This window comes from Hippocampus comes, unplaced genomic scaffold (genome assembly GCF_001891065.2).
Source record: "Hippocampus comes isolate QL1 unplaced genomic scaffold, H_comes_QL1_v1.1 scaffold25, whole genome shotgun sequence".
In the NCBI taxonomy this organism is placed as follows: Eukaryota; Metazoa; Chordata; class Actinopteri; order Syngnathiformes; family Syngnathidae; genus Hippocampus; species Hippocampus comes.
Genome location: NW_017804844.1, coordinates 212745 through 235272, shown reverse-complemented (window position 1 = coordinate 235272; position 22528 = coordinate 212745). Strand labels below are relative to the sequence as shown.

General features: G+C 45.6%; 1 protein-coding gene across 5 annotated transcripts in view; it reads left to right on the top strand.

Annotated features, from left to right (window-relative positions):
* Nucleotides 1-22528, top strand: part of LOC109519016 (cadherin-18) — a 123152-nt gene that overhangs the window by 23852 nt on the left and 76772 nt on the right. Inside the window, exon 1 of one of the 5 annotated variants that reach the window (XM_019875286.1) lies at nt 2442-2545. The exons of the other annotated variants lie outside the window; for them this stretch is intronic. The gene's annotated coding sequence lies outside the window, so the exon portion shown is untranslated. Of the gene's footprint in view, nt 1-2441; nt 2546-22528 lie in introns of those variants that run through there. 5 annotated transcript variants of the gene reach the window in all.

The window sequence follows — 22528 nt, the reverse complement described above, 5'->3', positions numbered from 1 at the left end:
AAAAAAAAAAAAAAAAAAAACGACTGAGCGCTACAAACCCCCCCCCCCAAAAAAAAAGTCCAGGTTGTACGTTTCTCCACAAACATAGAAAAGCGTGTGGTCTTCTTGAAAACAAATATATTCTGTGTTTTCCGCAGCAGTTCAGCGGTTAAACATGCATTTGCACTTTGCCGCCGTGTTCAAGGAGCTGCTCTTGTTAGAAGCCATTTTTCCAAGCGGAAAGTAAAGGCACGTCGTGGCCAGCAAACAAAAAGACAAGCTTGTAATGCGTTTTGGAACGGCGATCGCGTTGGGTAAACAGACGCGGATTGAGGAACAGAGTGTAACACGGTGATAAACACCTCGTTCCCTCTTCGCAAGCACAAGGCGTCTCGGGGCTATTTTGAAGCAAATCTTTGTTCATCTTGGCGATTCATTGACATCGTATACCCCCCCCCCCTCCCCCACCCTCATGCCCAGTTTTCCCACCAACAGCTTAGCAGCCAAGATGGGAAAGACCTTCAAAGATAAGCAGATCTGCAATGTTCATCTTAGCCTAAGTTAACAGCAAGCGCTTCTGGTGAACTGAAGAGCATATCCGAGTCCAATAATGCAACAAAAAGTCACTTCAAAGATCTCTTGCCACAGCCTATACCGAAGAAGTGACTGAGCAGTCTCTTAGCATCAAATTGGTGGAGAGACATTCTGAGAAGCCCGCGTATTGATCCCCCACTGTTAAAGGGAAGGCTCTTAGTCTACACTTCATTGCACTGTTCGACCAAACCGGCCAACATACGCTGTTATTTTGCACAGATTCTGAGCACCGAGCAGCCGTGGATCAATTCCTGCCAGGGAGGCCAGTGGTTCATTATCGGACTTTTCCAGCTGAAAGGCGGATCATTTCCCATCGCAGCTGTGCTCTGGCTAGCAGCTAAGCTAGCTTCGATTATCCGTTACCCAATTTGTGGGAGCAGTACCCACTTAGGACACTGAGATGCATCAACATTTGATAAATAGGATGTTTAGGCCTCAAGTTTAGGTCCTGGTTGCTTCACATTAGCATCCTGGCACTTCTTCAGGTTGCTATGTTGCCTCATGCTAGCATCATGTTGTGAGACACAAAATTGTGGTTGTAGTCATCTGTCTATGCTAAGCTCGTGTTTGTGATTCAAGTTATGTGTATATGCTAAGCTAGTGTTAGCTTAGTGTAGAATGGTCAGGCAACTGGAGGAGAGTTTTAGGCGAGACAAAAAGAATAAACAGGCGACTTCCAACGTACTTTAAACGTATTGTCTAAATTTGGATCATGTGGGACCCAGACGTGGGTTTTTGGTGAGACATGGATCTCCGCAGGTTGTATCCCCTCATTTGTGACACAGGTGGTGTTCGTAGAGCATCACGTAACGACATTTAAAGGCATCAATTACGCGTGGGGCAATGCTGGGCAGGTAACAGGCGTTTATTATGCCGATAGTGGGCCTCCAAAGGTTGTAGGGTTGTAGCCTCTCAGTTGGGACACGGTTGGATCTAGCGTGGCAGAGAATGGTAAATTTGAAAAGTATAGCTGCTCATTTTGGCCTTATTGGGTAAGCAGCATTTTTTTTTTTGAAGGTACGTTGTGAGTCTCCAAAGGTTGTAGCACCTTAGTTCGGGCACAGCTAGTGTTAGTGTTTTAGCAAGTAGACATTTTTTATAGATATTGGTGCTAATTTAGACATGCTGGGTCAGTTTTTTGTCTTTTTTTTTTTTTAGGTGAGTAATGTAGCCCCTCAGTTGGGACTCAGCTCGTGTAAGCGTCATGGCATCTTGCCAAATTTAAAGGTAAAGCTGAAGCACAATATGCACCAGTCTGGGCAACTAACAGGTGTTTGTTCGGCAAATAGTGGGACTGAAAAGGTTCTCCTCAGTTGGTATGCGGCTAATGTTAGCATAGCTAATTTCAAGGACTCTAGGTTTTGGGCCGCAGAGGGCAGGCAACAGGTGCGTTTTCGGCCTTTTTACGATGCACGAATTTGCCTCGCCGGCTCCATATCGTGTTTACATCTCGTCCGTTTGGTTCTCCGAGAGCCTATAAACACCTGCGACAAGCGTGGAATAATTTGTCTGGCCGCTAAAAGCCCAATAAAGTGCTCCCCGGGTTTGGGCAACAGATGTGACAGCGAGTCCAGAGGGGGTCCTATAGCACACTGCGACTTGATCAGATTACTTGTGCACATGTGTGCTCGGGATGCGAGTCATCCCATATGGCCCACATTGCAACTTGCTCAGTTTCCACAGGAATCTGAAGCCCTTCAGTGGACGCTGCCATTTGATCCGCGCAGGAAATGATTCACGCTGTGGTGAGTGAAATCAGCAAAGAGGTCGCTCGCTCTCTCACCATCTCACATCTATAATTCAGCGTTTGACGCCTACCTCCCCGACCCTCCCCTCCACATCCCCACCAGCCATCGCCTTCCTCCTTACCGTTTCCTACCGGCTGCCGCGCGCACTCCAGCGTAGCGTCTTAGCAGCTGGCCATCAGCCTTCTGTGAAGCGGCCGTCTGTAAGCCTGCGTGCGGCCGCACAGGTAAGGCGAGAAGCGCCATTCGAGTGCCACTTGGCGTCAGACTTTGTGAGCTGTGAAATGGACGATTTGCTTTCTCACTTGCTGCATCATTTACTCTCCTTTTTTTTCTTGCAATAAGCCGCTAGATTTTTCAAGGGGGGGGGGTGTGGGAAGGGAGGGAGGGTGAGCTGAAAATGGTGTTGCCATGGCAGCCTTTAAGGAACTAGAAATTGCAGCATCACAGGTATGTTAATGAAGTATACCTCTACGGGTGTCATGGAGTAAAGTTTTTAAATAAGCTTTGGGGACACTCACCAAGTGAAGCTAAAAAAAAAACAAAAAAGTGATTGAAGCTCAGTCACTTTGTTCTGTCTGTTTCCTAGTCTATTGGATGGACGCAAATGCATGTCGGGTCACTGCTGTGATTCAATATGTGTCCTGTCTGGCACAGCGAGTCTATATAATACCTTGATATGTATCCCGCGCCATATGTGGTCAGATTGAGCAGCCGTGTCGTGAAACTGAATGCATTTGATACACTGCGGCATCCAGTTCAGGAGTTCCTGTTGACTCGGCGCTGTGAGGCAGCGGCTGTGCTGCGAGTGCGAATGAGGCGATGAATGCAGGTTGGCAGCGACGTGGTTCGATTTCATGCCAGGCAGTCGCCATCCGTGCAGTGTCGTCACAATTGGAAGAAATTCCCGTCTGGGAGGTTGAGGGCTCTCTCCTCTTTCCTTTGCCCTATTATGGCACACCTGAAGAATGCGGTCGGGTGGCACCCCGTGGTGCCCTCTGTAGGTGAAGTGTAATGTCTGTGTCTCGTCTTTGTGTTGCGTAATACCGTATGCCTGTTTACTGAAGTTGTTCGTCCAAACCCATACTGTACTGTGCTCTAATAATTTTTGGATAATCTTTACAGACATCCGATAACTGGGCCTTTGTTGTCAATAGGGATTCGGTTTCGAAATGACCCGATAATCGGCACGTGGAGTGCGGCGCGCTGAAGGGCAAGAATGTCAATACTTGTCTCTACCTTCGAAGATTGAGTTACAAATTGGTTACTCCAAGATCACTGATCAAATGGACACTTTTGGCTTCGGCTTGCCATTGTTGTCAACATTTTAAGTCCTTGTCAAGCCTCGAGCGTCTGTGGTGTCATTGCATTTGTCAAGTGGACTCGCGCGCCTGTTCAGATTTACACAACCTTGGCTGGCACAGGTGGCTAGCAACCCAGTTTTCACTTTGAAACTGAGCCAACGGCCATCACGGCTGCACTTCTGAGCAAAAAAAAAAAAAAAAAGCTGGCCAAAGAAAGTCAAATACAACTAAGTGTCTTTTAAGTGTCTGGCTCGGAGTATTCACATCAAAGTGGATGAAAAGCACTCCTCTTCATTTGCGCCCATCGAATAAAGTGAACCAGAAGTTCAGGAGATCACCTCCGTCCCAAACCTTTTGCGTTGGCTGGTTCTCATCTGCGCCTTTGATACATCCTGGTGGCACATCCCGTGTTGCTGTCGATTAAAACCGCCCACGGCGACAATTACGCAGCTGCTCCCTGACGCGGAAATACAATGAGCCTAACGGTGGCGGTGCTGTGCGCGCTAATGATATGGGGCTCCTTTTATTCTCAAGGTGTGACTCGAATAGAAACCCCAAAGCAACCATTTGGGTATTGGGCCATTGTACGCAATATATATCGTCGCATCTCGGTGTCAAGGAACTATGTTGAAGTGACTTGATGCGCTGTTACTTCGACAAAAGTGGTGCTTTGCCACCTTCTTGTGGCATTTCGGTCCCGAGAAACTGTGTCAAAGTGAGTTGAACATCTCCATTGAGACAGAAGCGGTGCTCTTCTGCCGTCGAGGAACAGAGTTGAAGTGAAAAGAGCGACGCGCCACTCATGTTAGCATCGCGGCATCTAGCTAGCTTTCAATCATATCGTATTGTGTGTCACTCTCATTTTACTTTGCCAATGGAAGTGTTGGCAAAAGTTCGGACCACTTCCCATTGTGTGGTGCTTCACGAATCCACCTTTAATATGTCCACGCTTCACCCCGTTTGGCCCAATTTCATTGATCGGCATCGATGAGTCTCGCGTCGCGTCTGTCCTGGACTGTGTTTACCTTGATAAATGGCTCCGCGGGGTAAACACAAACCTCTGCTATCTGTTTCCCACTTCAACCAGTCCATACTAATCTGCTTGTCTGCTTGGGTGGTGATAAGATACGGCAAAGATACGCCTTGCCAAAAGTATTCTGGGTCATTTTCGACCTTTTCTTTCGTTGTTTCTGCCTCGGCTTCCCGCCGCTTTTCTGCTACTTTCTTTCTGCCATTAAGCAGCGGAACCCTTCTTGGGATTAGATGGGAAAACAATGGCTTGAATGGACGATGAGGCTCGGTGCGGTCTTCTAATGCGATCGCCGTCCCTCAGGAGTCACAGTGGCTTAACCCGGCACTCCCTCAGCAACTCATTCCATCTCAAAAACGGGCAAATATTTGAACCGGTTTGAGTTTGCTCCCCGTACGAATGAGACCAGACGAGAGGGACTTAGAGCTCCATGAGAACCGACAAGTCATAGGCGATTTAAAAAAAAAAAAATGTTGCTAGCACAAGAAAGCAGCCAAGACCAAGACTGATGATATCAAAGAAAAATCACACCAAAAACACAGACCAAAATGACGAGGGTGTTTTTTTTTTCCCTCATTATGTTTGCAGTTAAACAAATTCTGCTATGTTGCTTTTAATATAGGACAACGCAAGGGGACGTGGCACTCCACGTGACATCGGGAAGGAAGCACAGCACCTGCGTTCTGAGCTTCTCCCAGATCACAGTCGTACCAGCTTGGTTTCGATCCGTGCCTTGATCAAAAATTCGGATTCCAACCCTGTTCAAAATAGGGAATCAAAACCGAGTCAAAATGACACTTGAAGTGATTTTGAGAACAAGTCCTATCTTGAGAACTACAACTCTGACTGCATTAGAATGACACTCAAAGTAGATTTGTTTGTATTTGAAAATATCTGCAGTCTTTTAAATTTGGTGACACAAACCCCCCAAAAAATGGGAACCAGAAAAGACTTTGTTGGTCAAACGAGGTTTTAAAAAAAAAAACACTTTTTTTTTGGGACAAAACAACAATCGCCATTATGTTACCCCACCTTGTCAAATGTAAAAGATGACGACTGCAAGGCTGATTTTTTTTTTTTTTTTTTTTTAACATCCACTGCTGCCACTTCAAATACGACCGCGCTGACCCCGAGACTCCCTCGTGTAATTGCCATTTGCGCCGCAGTCTCAACTTCTTTCGCCAGCTTGAGAAATTGCATTATCTGCCATCAGAAGAGTTTGTCAGCACTATTGCCCTTGCCAGCAGTGGCAACACAGCACTTTTTTCGTCAGCTATCAGTCTTGTACACAAGAAAAACGAACGCCGGGACATTTGCCGCACGCCGTGACAGTGTCGCGCGGCAGCAATTAGGCTAATAGTATCGCGGTGTTCCGCATATTAGCCTGTGCCCAAAAAGGTGTAAACATGAGTTTTGGAATGCCGCCAAATATAATGCATCCCAAAATACAGATGTATTTATATATACATAAAGCAGCTAACGTAAAGCAATATAATTGCCATATGTGACATAAAATAATTATTTGGCGCTGTTGCAATAATCTGTCATTCGGTTTCTATACTCATAATAATATCTATGAATATGTAGCATTACATAATCATACTATTATTCCAAATAAATGAAAAAAATATATAACAAAGAATCATCGAACAGCAGTAATTGTTAAACTTTAAATGACAAAAAGTAATTTTTTTTCAGTGACCAAAGGGCTTTGAGCTCCTCATGGACTGATTACTTTTTGTGTTTTTAGGGTGTGTTGAAACGAAATGAAATCATTATTTTTCCTGTTTTGACACCTGCTACCCAGCTGAAGTCTTTCACAAAGCAATACGCTGATAACTTACCCTAGACTTGAAATAATAAAGCCATTCATAACACCATTTGGACCCTATTAGGAGCTGTGCTTCCGCATCCACAGGGTTCGACAGCCTAAAGTCCTTTTTCATCATTTACCTTACAGAAGTACAACTCAGTTGATTTGGCGGGACAGCCGCTACAAATCAGCCTCCGAACGGCCTTGAGCGGGTGGCGGGCCATGCAAATTCAGCCCGTGCGGCGGCGGCACAATCTGTGGCCGTGACCCACTCCTCCGCTCGGCCAATGGGAAGGCGAGTTCCGGCGCGATGATTAATGGTTATGATTACCTGCTCTGAAAGTGTGCTTTTCTGGGCCATCACTTTCACACTTAGGCCTTCAACCGTGAGAGTGTGGCAGGCTGGGAGTGTGCGCCGTTTGGGGTGGGTCGATTCACCTCGCAACCCAAAGCTGTAAAGTAAACCCCAGCATATTCACATTCATTTTTTTTTTCCAGGCAACCTATCCCCAGTTATTTGCCGAGAAATGAACTGATTCGCGTTTTTGGCTCTATATCCGAAATGCCTACAATACCACAGACCAGGTAATTGAAAACAGTTTTTTTTTGGTATATTTCTGGTTTAATCCATGAATATAGGCAATTATAAACAGTATTTGTGTAACATCAGTTACCCGTGGTGGGATTACTGAAGACACAATTTACAAAGAGGGTCAGGTATTGATTAAAATAATCAATAATGTCTTAAACATTTGCAAGGGAGAGGGGCCGGGGATGGCGGGTTGTCGGCGACTGCCTCCTGTTGATTGTGACTTGCTGAAAGTGAATATCGATAGTGGCCCGAAGAGCGCATACAGCACTGAAACTCCGCTCCCGTCTTATTGACCGTCCCACTGCAGTGTACACATTAAGTACAAACCCAATTGAACACGCTCAACCACGAATGCCCGAGCGCCTTGAAGTGTAATCGCCCCCAAAAGTCAACAATTTGGAAGATATGGCCATCTTTTTTGGCAAAAAATAAAACTTTAGGAAATGGAATCTTCATTTTGTGACGTTTTTTTTTTAACTCATGACACCCCAAAAAAATTGATGATTGATGTCGCAAACCGGAGTTCTAATTTGAGTGAATATGCTGCCTGCTACATCAGCTACTTAAGCTAGCTAGCTTGTTTAGCTGCCAAAAGAAAAGTTAACGTGTTTTGTTTAGTGTGTGTGTGTGTGTGTGTGTGTGTGTGCGTGTGTGTGTGTGCGTGTGCGTGTGTGTGTGTGTGTTTAATTTTAAAAAAAGCATAGTGTTGACTCACGAATTGCGCCTTATGCTGTGTAGCCATGTGTTCTTACAGCGCCCAGGAAACTAGTTCATAGCGTGCTGTTTGTACCTCAGTGTCGGCTGTTGTGACGATCGTAAACTGCGGATAAATAACTGTTTATGATAACGTTTTTAGGAACTGGGAAATGACCTTTCGATCCAAATCATGTTACGATGGCACTTCTAGAAACCACTTGAGGTGATTGCTTGTTTGACGCAGGTTAAAAATAAGATAAGAGCTCTGAAGATAAAACTGACTGACTTTGTAAAAAGAGACAATCGGTGTAAAATAAAGGAGGCGGGTTGAATATGAAGTGATGATCAGTTTACCTCGGACTTCACGAGGTACCGAAAGGAAAAGGCGGCGAGTTCCTTAAATGCAAATATTGTGAAAATGTCCTCGGCGGCGACGGGTTCTTTCAGGACACCTTCCAAACAAATGTGCGCACACCGCTGACTACTTTCCCTTCAGGGATTAATAAAGTCTTATCTTGCGCGGCGGAGACAGGGCAAAAGATTTCTTGGCGCCTATGTAAATGTAAGAGTGGCGATAAGGCACTGGCGGCGTCCGTCCCTGTGATAAAGTCACAAAAAACACAAATGCCGCCAAATGGCTTCATTGGCAGCGCCGAGGCAAATGGACACGAGCGGGTTTTGAGTACACAACGCCACATCTGACTTGGCTCGTTCCCAACCTAATCATTGCGCTCGCTTCCAATCACGCCGCGCGAAGCCTCACGCGGATTTGAGCGTGAAGGCTGCGAGCTTCTTGCCACAACGCGTTCACCTGACGAAAGATGGCGGACGGACTAAAAACGGGCGAACACTTGAATGGAAGCTTCCTGGGAAAGTTGGACGGAGTAGTTTGAATAATTGTGGGGACGTGTTGCGGCGCAAATGCAGCACCGTACTGAAGCGAACGCTACTTCTTGATGGAAATGCAACTCAGCGCCAGAACAAATGCGTTGTAATGGCTTTAATCAAAAGTTAGCATGTCTGCTTTGTGTACGACGCTCCCAACATTTGAGCTTTGAAGGTCACGACTGGCGCACAATAAACTAGTTTGCTTTTGTTTTCTCTCTGATTGTATATTGTTTATTTTTGTACCGACAGCCTTGAAGCATTTTCCATACATTTTTTTTTTTTTTTGTAATTGCAAGTATCGCATCATTAGCACACACTCGATTACACCCAAGTTCCCATTTGCAGACAAATTCAGCGTACGTCACTGCTGTCAGGAGAGACCGATGTATTTTTTTTTAATATGTTATTTTTAAAGTGACAGTCATTTGAAAGGGTGCTGCGGTTCACTTCCAAGAACAGATAGCTTCTCGTGTCCACGTGGCTCAGTTACAATACATTTGGATTTTTCGTGACGGTTCATTTTGATTTAGTTTTGATTTTTATCCAGTGTTTGTTGACGAAAACAATCTTGCCATGCAGTGCGTCGGTGCATCCGAGGTATCTCTCATGTGTGTCACAAACACAGGTTTGGACTTCATTAGACGGGACTCCGCCCCCTGGGCATCACTCTCCATCTTGCCGCTCAACAAAAGGCCAACTCGTGGAAAAAGGTTAGCGCGCCCTGTGACATTTCGCCCCTGATGACTTAGTTGACCCTTTATTTCCGATAAATACCAAAGCCTCTTGTTGATGCTGCGTGTAATCGCTCCATCATTGAGCTGTCACAACGGCGCTTGCGCCACTTAGTGAGCGAACGCTCACACTCGGCCACCCCTCAACTATATTTGGATTGTGTGAGGCCGTTTTTTTTTTTTTTTTTTTTTTTTTTTTTTTTATTCCAAGTAACATGTAAAATATTTTGCTCTGCTTGTGCCACCATCAGGACCGAACCAGCATCTCACGCAACAGAAATAAACATCATGACTAGAAATACCACAAAGTCAGGAAAATGCCACTTTCACCCGACATCTGCATTTTTAAAACCACCGCGATCATAGAATCAACCGTTAAAAGTGCCATTAATTACGCAGGCGTGTCAAAGTGCTAAATGCTGCGCTAATCTTCCATTGGCTTATTTTGGCTTGTGAGGCAGATTGCAAATCGGGCCGTTATCCATCACCGTGGAGGCGAGTGGGAGAGCAGCCCAGGTTCAAGTACAAAGAAAGCAAGGGGGGCGGGGGGGACTTCCTGGCGCGGCGGCCGGTGCTGCTCAACAACCTTATCAAGGCGCTCAGCTTCATGGCGGTCATTGTACACCGCTTAAAAACTTACTTACGGCACCGCGAGCATCTTCTTGCCCTTCACTTTGCGCGCACGAAATGCAGCGGTAAACCCGGTGAGACAGACGGCGATGCTATCATGGCAAACGGGCGACCGGGCTCCTGCTAACTGCGCTATTAAAAGAACCACTCGGCCGCGTGTTAATTACAAGCCGTTGGGAGCAACAACTGTCCTGTTCTTAGAGCGGTGAAAGTCGGGATGCTCAACTTCAAAAAAATAGGAAGACAGTGTGCGTTTGTCTTAATGTCCGTTTAGCTTCATGCAAACTAAAACAGAGAGGCTAACAAATAGCGCTGCTGCGGTTATGTTATAAGGATTTACGGTACTTCTTGAGCACCACTGTGCTACTTTCCTCTCTAGACAGCTGCTTCGGCCCTCTTATAGCACCAGTCTTTTTTCCATCGGCAAAAAAACAAAACACCCGCATGGTTTCACGACAATAAGACGAAACAAAGTGATTCCACGAGGGCTAATAATAAGCCTTCACAGTCTGATGAACCGAGGCACTACCCCAGCCCCCGGGCCGCAATTGTCAAGTCTCTCATTGCTGAGTGACTGAGGAAAGTGCGCGGTTGTCGTGCCGCCAGCTTTTTTTTTTCTTTCTTTTTCTCCTACAGGCAATTAACAGTAACACATTTGGCGGCACAGACGCACCAAGGTGCGGCGAGATGCAAATCATTATTACACCTATTTGCCAGGCGGCGGCGGCTCGGCTCCAAAGTGCGACGAAAGGCACGAAACAAAAACTCGGGAGGAAGTTGCTAACGCTACTTAAAAATAAATCAGGCATCGACAGATCAGTCGAGGAATCAAAATAGCGGGCGGTGCTGTCGGAGAGTTTGATGTACATTGTAATTGAGCCTTTTTATGGTACGTCTCGGGGCTCCTTGGCTGCTCTGGAAATGAATTGAATGTGACGCGAGCGCAATAGCCCCCCCCCCCCCCTCCCAACCTACCCTTTCTGCTATTAAAGGTGTCCATCGAGGTAATAAAACCAATCGGGCCGGCTGACAAATCCTCAGCGGTAACATTGAAACATCCCAAAGTGCTCCCGCTAAATTTTTGATGAGGACCTTCGTCTTGTCGGAACACCATCGCAAATCAGTCGTGGTCATGTGACCCCCCCCTCGCCGTTGACTCTTTGTCGCGTCCATTGACGGGGCTTTCGCTTTGAGGCTTTCGCGGGGAGTTAAAAAAAAAAAAGAGATTCATTAATTCCGCCTTGAGGGAAATCAACAGCGATGGTGTCGGGGGGCCTTTACCTTAATGCGCTCTGGCCGGATATGAGTAACGCAATCAGTGTGGCTTTATGACTAATAAAGTAGGAAAATAGCGAAGCTCTTGAGGGGCTGTCGTTGACCTGAGAAAATGATTCAAATGGACAAAAACCGTCCGGGGAAGGCGTCAACATGCACATCGTGAGCAAGAGGGCCTTCCGCTTGACTTAAGTTTAAATGTCAGCCTGCATAATCGCAAATTAAAACAGCGCAACTATTCACCTAACCAAGCAACCGGCTTATTTTATTTTTTAATCATGTATTGTCAGATCTCCTGTAGGAAATAAGGCTTTGAATCGTGGTGGTTAAACATGAAATATTGCTTTTCATACATGATTATTAATTAAAGGGAACGCCAGGCTTTGTCTGCTGCATTTAGTCTGAGCCAGCCTCTTGAATATTTCATGAGAATTTATTGGCATAGCTCTGTTCTTTTCTTGTTATTGGTGTTATTTAACCCCGAAAGCCCCTTGGCCACCGGCCTACGTGTTCTATCTTCGATATGGGGGGGGCACGGCAAAGTGAAGGCCACACTTGGTTCAACTTGTTCAGACGCTTTATTTTAAGGGCGTTTGTTGCTGCGACAGACGTTTTCTTTCATTTAAATTTTACGTCACCCCACCCAAGCTGTCGTGTACATCTGACTGCATCCCCACTGTGAAGGCTTCCTGAATCACCGTCCCAAACTGTCCACCAAAAGACATCGCATGCTTTTTTATTCACTTCCCGCCGGAAACGCCTCATCTCTAATCCGGATCGCCGACTCTCGCGTTGCCGCCAACTATTCAATTCCCCCCGACGTGAGAAGAGCGGGTCGCCAAACATGCCTGGCGTGACGAGGGCGACAGGTCGCCCCTGCCGGCGGCGGCGGACGGGCCGCGCGCGCGTGAGCCAAGCCCGCGTTTCCACGGCATCCGCCGGCCACTGGAGAAACGGCTGAGCTGGCACGCAAACAACCGCTTCATTCATTCGTTGTGACGCATTTCCCGGCGACGACCTAGCGTGCACTCGGGAAAGGAACGCTTTGATGTCTCGCTGCTGAATATTCACCAGGCAATTCGCGTACAGTAAACAGCGAGTCGCTCTGCTTTGATGTAGCGCACTGATGAAACTGCAAAAACCAGACCCTCGCCAAAAGGCTCCTGTTGTCCTGCTAGCGTAGCGAGGAGACAACACTCACAAAAAAATTGCGATATTGTGATTTGGGGTGAAATTTCAGGATGCATTTGAAAGCATGACAGCTGGAATTCATTTGACATTCTCGAAACCTTCGCAATATTTTTTTTGAATGCTGGAATTGCCTACGGATAAGGTGGATGTTGGGTGCTAAGCTACACAGAGGTGTGTAAAGTGCGACGCGGATAGAGTTCGTTTGCCCACGTGTGACATCACATCAGTGTGTGCGAGCATGTTAGTTACGTTCCTATGTGAGAAAATATGATGGATGAGCGCGATATGGTCATTTATGTCACATGGGTTTCACGACTATGTTATGTATGCTACAGTAGATGCATGCAGTGATGCCTGGTGCCCTCTTGTGGTCTCTACGGGCAATTACAAAACATATTTGGGGTGTGGCGAATGTTTTGTGGGCCCTTTGCAAAATGTTTGCGGGTCGTCTTTCATTGTTTGTTTTCCTCCATAATTATCGTGTTGCCAAATGGCCAAAAAAAAAAAAAATCACAATTTTGTTGTTGTTTTTTTATCAGGTGTCAGTTGAGAAATAGTCGGCGGCGCTGTTATCTGTTCTGTATTGAGTTCCTCCATACGCAAATAGTCATTACAGGCCATAATGACAAGCGACAAATCACTGATAAAATATTTACAAGCCGGGATGGAATATCAGCAAAAAAAAAAAAAAAAAAAGACAGAGACCCCAACATCTATCAGTTTTTGTTTGCCGGGAACGTGTGCTCGATGTTCTTTATGTCTTTGTTGTTCGCCTGATAAAGAAAACGCCGGCGCGTCACTCTGGCATGCGTTCCTTCACAAGCAAAATCTAATCAAGAGAGACACTGCGCAAAAATCCCAAAACGTGATGCAACTGCCTTGCAATGGCAGCCCAAATTGATTGTCTGTCTAATGAGGGATGTGAAGTCAGCCCTCCACAATCCTCCCACGACCTTCATCCCACCAATGAAGGTCATGGCTGGACCACCCCCAAACTCCTGAACAAACAAAACACAGAAACAAATGTTGATGGAAATCGGACAATGAAAAATGGGCAAAATGGAAATAGAACACAAGCTATATTTATTTCATTGGGCATAATTTATTGGAGTGGTTTACAAACCTGAATTTTACAGACAAGCTGGGCTTTATTTACAAAAAAAAAACAAAAAACAAAAACATACGTGATGTATATATATGTTGGTAGCATTAAAAAGCTTGATTATGGTTGACGAATATAAACGTCAATGGCAGGGAATGAGTTGTGAAGAGCCACAAGATTTGTCTCGGCGGTCCCGTTCAAAATCCTCCGTCGAGTTTCCCGCTGCTGACCTTGAAGCAGCTGGCGGCAGGAAAATGTTTATGATTAACTGCCGACAAAATAAAGACGCGCTTCAATACGGTCTGACTGAGAGCTATGATTAACTTTCACCCCTCCCGCACCCGCTCACACCCCCTCCCCGATGAATTAAATATGAATGATTGCATGTTTGGAAAGCACCACCGACTGCTTACCAGATCGCGACGCTGCTTGACTTTTAATTGATCGTCTCGACTTTGTGGGACATCATAATTTTTAGCCACTTTGGAGGCACCAGGTTCGGGATCGATTATTTTTTTTTTGTTGTTGTTGTTGTTGTTGTTTATCTCAATGGCGAGGGGAGCAGCCGTGGTGACAGCATGTCAATTCCATGCGAATCAATGCTTGGCTCGGAGCTGCTAGCCTTTGCATCGCATTAGCATAGTAATGCCCGGTTGACCCTGCCTTAAGAGCAGCATTTGGAGGAGACAAACGGCCGGAAAGACAGCACTGTAATGACTTCTTCCCTCTTGGAAGATCGCATATCAAAGCGCCGAGAAGTCATGATGTAGCGTCTAAAAAATGTCCCGCATCAACTGCCCGCGTCAGACACAAAATAGTTTCGCGCAAAAACATCACACAAACGTCGCCGTGGCGGCTTACGCATCAAAGCCTCGGTATTATATATTAGTAATATTTCAACTCTCATTGGATTCAAATCCGATGAGAAAATGGATGTTGTGTAACAGAACGTTGCTGAGCTGTCGGCGTGGCGTTCAAGCACAGGAGGACTGAAGTGAAGTATTTAATATATGTATGGCAGAACCCCCAAACGTCTGAAATCCTGCCAGGCCAGATTTCCCTCCGGATATAAATGAGGGAGCCGCTGCTTCGAGACGTGTCAGGAAGCTTCGCCGGGCCGCCACGCCACATCGCGCTAATATCAGCCGTCACGCGGCGGCACGAGCGTGGCCGCGAGGAGATTTCTGTCTGGGCAAGGTGCGAAAAGGACGAGAACGAACACGAGTTCGCACTAGGACGCTTTGACGCCATCACCGTTTTCGCTGCTGGACAGAAATGATGGAACTTTTGCGAAACATGAGACAGGGCGGAATGACGAGGTTGTGGTTAGCGCGTCGAGTTTACTGCTCTGAGGTTCGCGGTTCAAATCTCGACTTTGTATGCGGACTTTATATGTTCTCCCCATGCTACGTTAAAAAAAAAAAACATGCATGTAAAAATAAAAAAATCATAAGGTATGAATGTGAACAAATGCTAGTCTCGATATGTGAACTTTACTGGACTTGCAACCAGTCCAGGGTGTACCCCAATTCTTCTGCGGAATGTCAATTGGGAGAGACCCCATCTCAGCCAAGACCCTGAATTGCGTCACTATAAACCGAAATGACTGGTTGATCGACCCCTCCCCTCCTTACTGCCTCCACGAATCAATTTATCCTTCTCCGTCTCGTCACGCTCGACGAAGCAGTCCCGCTTGAAGAAACCGTCGACCTCTGTATTGAAGCCGTCATTCTTTACCGAGAGACCCGACAGTCAAATGGAGAGCTATCGAAAACTCACTTTGGGCCCTGAGCCCACCTTTGATCAGAGGAATAGCAATCGGAACCAAAAAAAAAAAAAATCGGCACAATCTCAGGTGTGTTCCTTTCCGCCATCGCAGTGCGGTTTATCGCCGTTTTAATAGCCGGCCTAATTTTGTAAAACAAGCCACCCGGCGGCGAATGACACTCATGTGACCGAATTGATTCATTTCCCCAACAACGAGACAAGCGCATTCATAAAATGTTGATCCATCCTCATAACTGGTGCCGCATTAGAGACGAGCAAAAGTGCAAACACGGGGAACATAATTTCCTGCAGTCTGGCGCACAAACAACATTTCGGCATTTGACTATTTTCAAATGTGCCTTTCCATTTATTATTATTATTATTATTATTATTTATTTGTTTTTTTGTGGAGCCGCCGCTGCCGCCGCGAGGAAGAGCATTTGGCAGATTGCCATCTCGCTGGCGCCTTGCTTAGGAAATGAAAGCTAAAAAAAAAACAAAGAGCAAGACTTGCCACTTGAAAAGATGCTCGGCGGTAAATACCTTCTGTCTTTGTAGACCTTAGAGCGCCAGGAATGTGGGTGTTTTTATTTTATTTTATTTTATTTTTTGTCTAGAATCGCAATATGAGCAATTCTGTGTTTATTTTGTCGGCTTGAGGACTTGAAATCAGGACTCTGTCCACACGGGGCAAAAGCCAATAGATCAGAGTATTCGCAAAAAAACAAAAACAAAAACAAAAAAAAACAACAAAAACAAAAGAGAGCGCTGTTGAATCATGGAAGGTCCCTTGATTAAAAGAGCCTCGCCATGTATCACGAACGGCAGCTATTTAAAAGCGCCGTAATGAAATACGAGGCCGAGGGAGGTCATTTAGGCAAAGATGGAGCATTAGTAGCAAACGAGGGCATCTAATTGTCTCCGTGCAATTGACTCCCTGCAGTTAATTGACTGATTTGTCGGCTGCTTTGATGGGAAATGCGAGGCGCTCGGCGTAAAAGGAGACGGGGAGGCGTGTTGTGCGGCGCGCCGTCGATTGTGAAGAACGTTTGGGGTCATCCGGCCTGATTTTCAAACAATTGTTTTGGGGGGTTACAGAATACGAGTAGGACGCCAGCCCGGTAGGGGTTGCGAGACTTTAACCCTTTCGCGCACCCTGTAACCTGATAACACGATAAACTGTCCACTCTAGTAGCCGCTGTCCCCGAAAGGGTTGAATGAAGTCCTGATTCCAAGTCAATGTCATGAGGACGAGCCATTTCTTGGATTGGATGATTGCTGTCGGCATGAAATCGCATTGTTACGAGACATAGGAAAAAAAAAAATCACCAATTTAAATTCAAATCACTAGCTGCGCCTTGAAATCCTAATTTTAATCCCGAACCCCAATTCAACAGTGAAACTGTTGACCAGGTCTTGAATCCCGAACTTCCAACTCGAAACCCTATTTTGACTCATTAAGACTGGCTTGAAACCTGAACTCAGACTTGGAGCCCTACTTTTGAACCCCCAACTCTGACTTGAAAGCCTAATTTTAATTTCTTCCCTTGATTCAAAATCAGACTTGAAACCCCAATTCAAAGCACGATTCTTGTATCGAAACCCTCCTTTCAACCCCTAACTCTCTTTTGAACTCCAAATCTAGACGAAACCGCCATTTTGAAACCAACTTGACAAACTGAAAGTAGGACGTATTGTTCTGGCAACATTGAGATGGAGTTTTGGGGGGCTGAGCTGTTGTTCGGACTCACAATTAATTAGACTACTTGGAATTCTCCAGAGTCTATTTCACACAAACAGACGGCGAAATTGGGGGGAAAAAAAGATGATTTGCAAATTAATCATCCTCCAAGAGAGGGTGAGAGAGAGCGAAAAGGCCAGCAGCTAGCTATTAGAAATGAGAAAATCTCCTTGAGTGACCTGGCTCGTCTTGTTTTGCCCGAAACAAAATACACCAACACGCGCGCACGGTAGGAGTGGAGGTGAAAACAAAGTAGCGGTGCCACGGGTGGAGATTACAATGACAAAGGAGAGCGGCTGCAAGTGCACACCGTCGAGATGGAGATGCTAATAAAGGCTCTCTGGTGGATACAATAAAGAAAAACACCGAAAGAAATAAATAAAACCGGCCGATGAAAGTGGGGCGAGCGGGCCGCTAAACATTTTAGCGGCGGGATGGAGGAGACATTAGTAGTCGAGTGCGCAGATTAAAGTTTTACCTCAGGGGTCAAATGAAGCATTATTGGCCGCTCGCTTTGCTTTCAAGAGCCCTTTGGTGTACAGTCAGTGACTTAGCGCTAACTGGCTAGCCTCCAGTCTCTTTTGCTTTCAGTTAGCATAACCAATTGCACATTTGCTTTTGTTTGTTTTGTTTTAATTCAACCTTTCTAATCATTCGACGATGTGGTGTTGACACACAAGTCTTACCCGAAACCCTCTTTTAAAACCCTAACCCCAGATTGAAATCCAAACGCTAAATTTGAAACGCTAACCGACCTAAATGGATTAGGAAGTCTCGTCCAACCTCTTATTGATGAATGAATTGATCAAGAGGAGCGTTTGGATAATTTAATAGCTCCAAATTGGATTTAGCAGGCGGGTATCAAACGGAGCGGAATAGTATAGACGTACACCGTCAATCACCATGCGTCGAAACTCGCTAATGACAGCGCTCTTCCAAGCCTTTTCTTCTCTTTATTCATTTTTGTTTTTTTTTAATCAATGCTCACTGCTCAATAATGAAGCACGTTGTTTGTACCTGCAGGCAAAAGGAGGGCAAATAAAACTACTCATTATCACGTAAATACACACACACACACCCACGCAGTATATCCTTGATTGTCATGTTGGCAAAACGTCCCTGAGGATGAACAGACACTCAGACGTCTGGTGGCATGAAAAGTAAGCCAGTTGGCGCAAAAAAAAAAAAAAAAAAAAAAAAAAAAGCTTTCAGCCTATCCGTGAAACTGTCGGGCGTTTAAAAAAAAAATGCTTTCCCCAGAGCACAATGATGATTTTCGTCATCTTCTCCAACTTGGAGCCTTGCTGCAAGTAAGCAAAAAAAAAAAAAAAAAAAAAAACGGAAGAACAAGGAACAGGAACGCTCCTCCAGATCCTGAAACATATGGAAGGAATAAAAATCGGAAAAGGATCCCCTTTGAGTCCCTCGCCGTCATATTTGTATAATAGAAGCTCGTGACACACGCATGATTCTTTTGCTCACATCTGAAAACAAAGACATTTGTATGCCTTTCAGGATCAATGAAAGACTCTTATCCAGTCCCAACGCTCATTTGTGTAGTTGCACATGCGGGCTGCTAAATATAGGCAGCCAAGCAAAATCTTCGGATTCCAAGGACCACACACTTGCGCGTCTCGCCTGTGAAAAACGCAATGCTAAATAGGAACTCACCCGTATGCTAATTAGCCTTCAGCCTAGCGAAAACAGGTGCCATGTTTACATCCCTCATGTGGCTGGCAGCTTTTATCCGCACCCCCCCAAAAAAAAGCTGTGAATGTTTTGAATTTGGGTAAAAAAAAAAACCCATTTTATTTATTTATTAATAATATCAAGGCTCGCCATCACTCGGCAGGGACGACAGATGGCAAACGTGAGATTCATTTGCTCGCCCGAGCCGTCGCGGAGCCGCCGGGATTTGACGGATATTTCAAAAGGAGGAGCCGTTAATCTGCCTTGCGGCGGCCTCGGAAACAGCTTCAAGGGGAAACGGCTCCCAAAAAAATTAAATAAATAAAAAAATTGTGAGCCGACTAAACCTTCTGCATGTTAGCACGTGTGCTAGGCTAGCTGGGCTCAAAACGGCCCATCCGGAACAAGAGAGCATTAACCTCTGCCAAGGCTCAACATTGGTTACTTGAACGAATAAGATGTCAATGAATGTGCTATGACGTTTTAAATCTGTCAACATGTTAAAAAAAAAAAAAAAAAATGAAAGCAAGAAAAAAAGTACCATTTAGATTCTGAATTTAAATGCATCAAAATGTTTGTTGAATTAGCTTCCCTACTGAATCTGTTTCCATTCTGGATCAAGAGTGAAATAAAATGCGAATTTTAGTCACATTTGAAACTCTTTGGAAGACTACGGAAGCCAACAAAACAAAACAAAATCCAACACTGAAAACCAACAAACGTAGTCAAGAAGTTGCACGCAAGCAAACAAACAAAACTAAGCGAATCTGTGTGAATGGGAGTGTTATTTATCGTGAAGTCAGTTGTCAAAACGCTTTCAGATGTCTGAGCTCCTTTGACTAAGTGTCGAAGCAGTGGGAAAAGAATGTTCACACGGAAGCACTCGCGCATCCCCCTCCACCCCCCGAGACCACAAAGTGATTCCTAAACACTGGGAATGGTGAGCGTCCCACGAGGACCGTACAATTTGTACCTGAACAGACGCCCCATGACGCCGACATGCTAATCGACTGTTCCCGTATACTTTGTGTCCTTGCTCCTCGGCAATCTTTTATGTCGCGATATTAAAAAAAATAAAATAAAGCGATAAGATCCATTTGTAGTGTTTTCTCAGTGTGATTCACTCCCGTTGTACAATACTGCGATGAGTGTCTTGTTTTTATTTTCCACTGAGTCTGTCTTGCAGTGTAAAATAAATAATTAGCTTGTGACTCGGCAATGTGCTGCATATTCATTGAAATGGATATTCTTGGTGTTGAGAGACTTCACTTTTTTTTTTTTTTTTTAAAAGCCGGCAGGGTGCCGATTAAAGGCTGCTTATCGTGGCATTAATGCGGTAATGAATGCACACATGAATAAAAAAAAAACAGTCACGGTTCAGTCTGTAATGGAGCGGCATTCTCATGTCAGAATGGATGACAAGTGAGCTGAACTTGGGGCCATGTTGACAATTTGCTGTAATTGTTTGGGATGTCGTGTAAACTAGCCATCTGTGTCATGATTTTGACGTTTTTTTGGGTGGTCACGCATCGTCATTGTCGTCGTCATGAGCAACAGGCAGGAAATTCGTCCTAATGAAATGCAATAGAGCAAGCCCCTCATTATGTACCGCCCGCCTTAAATGTCAGCAGTAAACAAAACAAACGCCCTTACCGAGAGTTGTCGCCAGGCAGCTGGGACTCAATCACACCGTGATGGCCTTTATTATATGAAATTCACGTACCACTGAGCATAACCTTAAAAAAAGTCCTTCATGGACTTAAGTGTGAAAATAAGTAAATATGCCAGTAGTTGACTTATTTTTGATGCACTCGAATGTCATGAGCTTGTGGCAAAATGAAAAATTTTGACACCGGGAGCTCGCTAGTTTAGCGGCAAAGTGATTGAGTAAGCCACACAGTACTTTACGGTAATTTACAGTGTAAATTACACTCAGTACAGTTCCACTTCAGTCCTCTAGGTAGTGTTATGGAGCATTTTAAACTGTTAACTGCCTAACTAATAAAGATCTTGTACGGAATAACTGAACCTCAACCTTCGCACGGAAGCCATGCTAGGCTAGCTAGCAACGAGTAAGTAACAACAACAATCCAAGAGCTGACCTGAAAGAGCTTTCAAAGGTGCAATCTGGTCTACATTTTCAGTGGTACGCTTAGTTTTTATGAACTACATCACGTTAACTTGGGATTTTGATTTTTGCTGCACTCCTTCAGTCACTTGGCATGTTTCCTGGCCCCGTCCGCTTGCCTGCCTCTTTCGCTCAGGCGCTCGAGCGTTTTTGCCGCTGCGCTCGCAGGCACTCGAGCGGGACGCCGGCGATGGGCGGATCCTTGAGCGAAACCTTGGGCGTTCGCTGATGTCCGCTGACAATGATGGATGCAGCCGTCAAGGCGACTGACATGCCAGGCTCAATTACATTATATTCAAATTCCCCCCACCCCCCTTTCCCGCCTTCTCGTCAAGGCTAATGTTGCGAGCAGATGAGACACATGTCAGCGGGACGACCACGTCTCCAAGACCTGAGGTGACAGCGTCTGCGTTTTAGTTTTTTTTTTTTTTTTTTGCAACTCACCACCGGGAGTCGATTTATCTCCTAATTGTTGAGTCTTTGCTTTGAGATTGCGGGCCCACTGCGTGGGCCCCAAGCTGACGCTCACTGATATCGCCGTTCAATTTAGCCACGCTGACAATTGCGAGGGCGGAAAGGGAGCACTCCTCGCAGTTTATCGCGCCTGTCCGACTAATAATTAATTCGCATTTGTAGTTTTGCTGCAACTCCCTGAGGTGCAGTAAAAAAATGGATTTCATTGCGCCGGTCAAAGTATATTATGATCCTGGAGAGTCGGCCGGGCCATGTGCAACTAAATGACGACCCACTGGGGGACGGGATATGACCCCCCCCTCCCCACTCCCCCAGCGATTGATAGGTTTCTAATAGGAGTGAATAGCGAAGTCAGTAGTCAGTATCAAGCAGAAAAATTAATGACAATCGTACGGGCGACAGATACCCCCCCCCAGGACCTGCACACCGCAAGAACCCTGACGAGGGCACAGAAAATCCCATTAAACCCCCTGCATCCTGCCCACCACCTTTTCTTGCTACTCCCTTCAGGTAGGCGCTACCGAACAACGCGCACCAAAACCAGCAGACATTCAAACAGCTTCTTCCCTCTCGCCATTAATTCTCGAAACAGTAAGTCAAATATTTGGTGGCCCTTGTCGCACATCTGTCATGGGGGTGGGACTACTGCACATTACGGAAAGTCTTTCGGTACTTATATGTCATTTTTTTGTTTGTCATGGTTGCTTGTCATTGCAATACTAGTGTCGCCTCTACTACTGGAGACGTACATACTTAGCCAATAAAGATGATTCTGATTCAGCGGGCACACACACACACACACACACACACCAATAATCATCCATGCAGTGTAAATCCAGCCGAAGTGGAGGTCAGGTCTTACCTACTGTTTAACAAGCAAAGAAGTTTTTTTTGTGTGTGTGTGTGTGTGTGTGTGTGTGTGTGTGTGTGTGTGTGTGTGTGTGTGTGTGTTTTAGCCGATAATCAGACAAGGTCAGCGTGTCCCCGTCATCGGGGTTTTCCTACCCGGTGTTTGCTAAATGGCAGCTGACCTTGCTGTTGTTTCCTGTCAGTCGTTTCCGCTCCCAGCGGCCTGTCACGCCGTGGGAGGGGCTGATGTGCTGCTTAGCTGTGTGATCAGGAATAAGATGGGGGAGGTGGGTGTGGGGGAGCAAGGTGG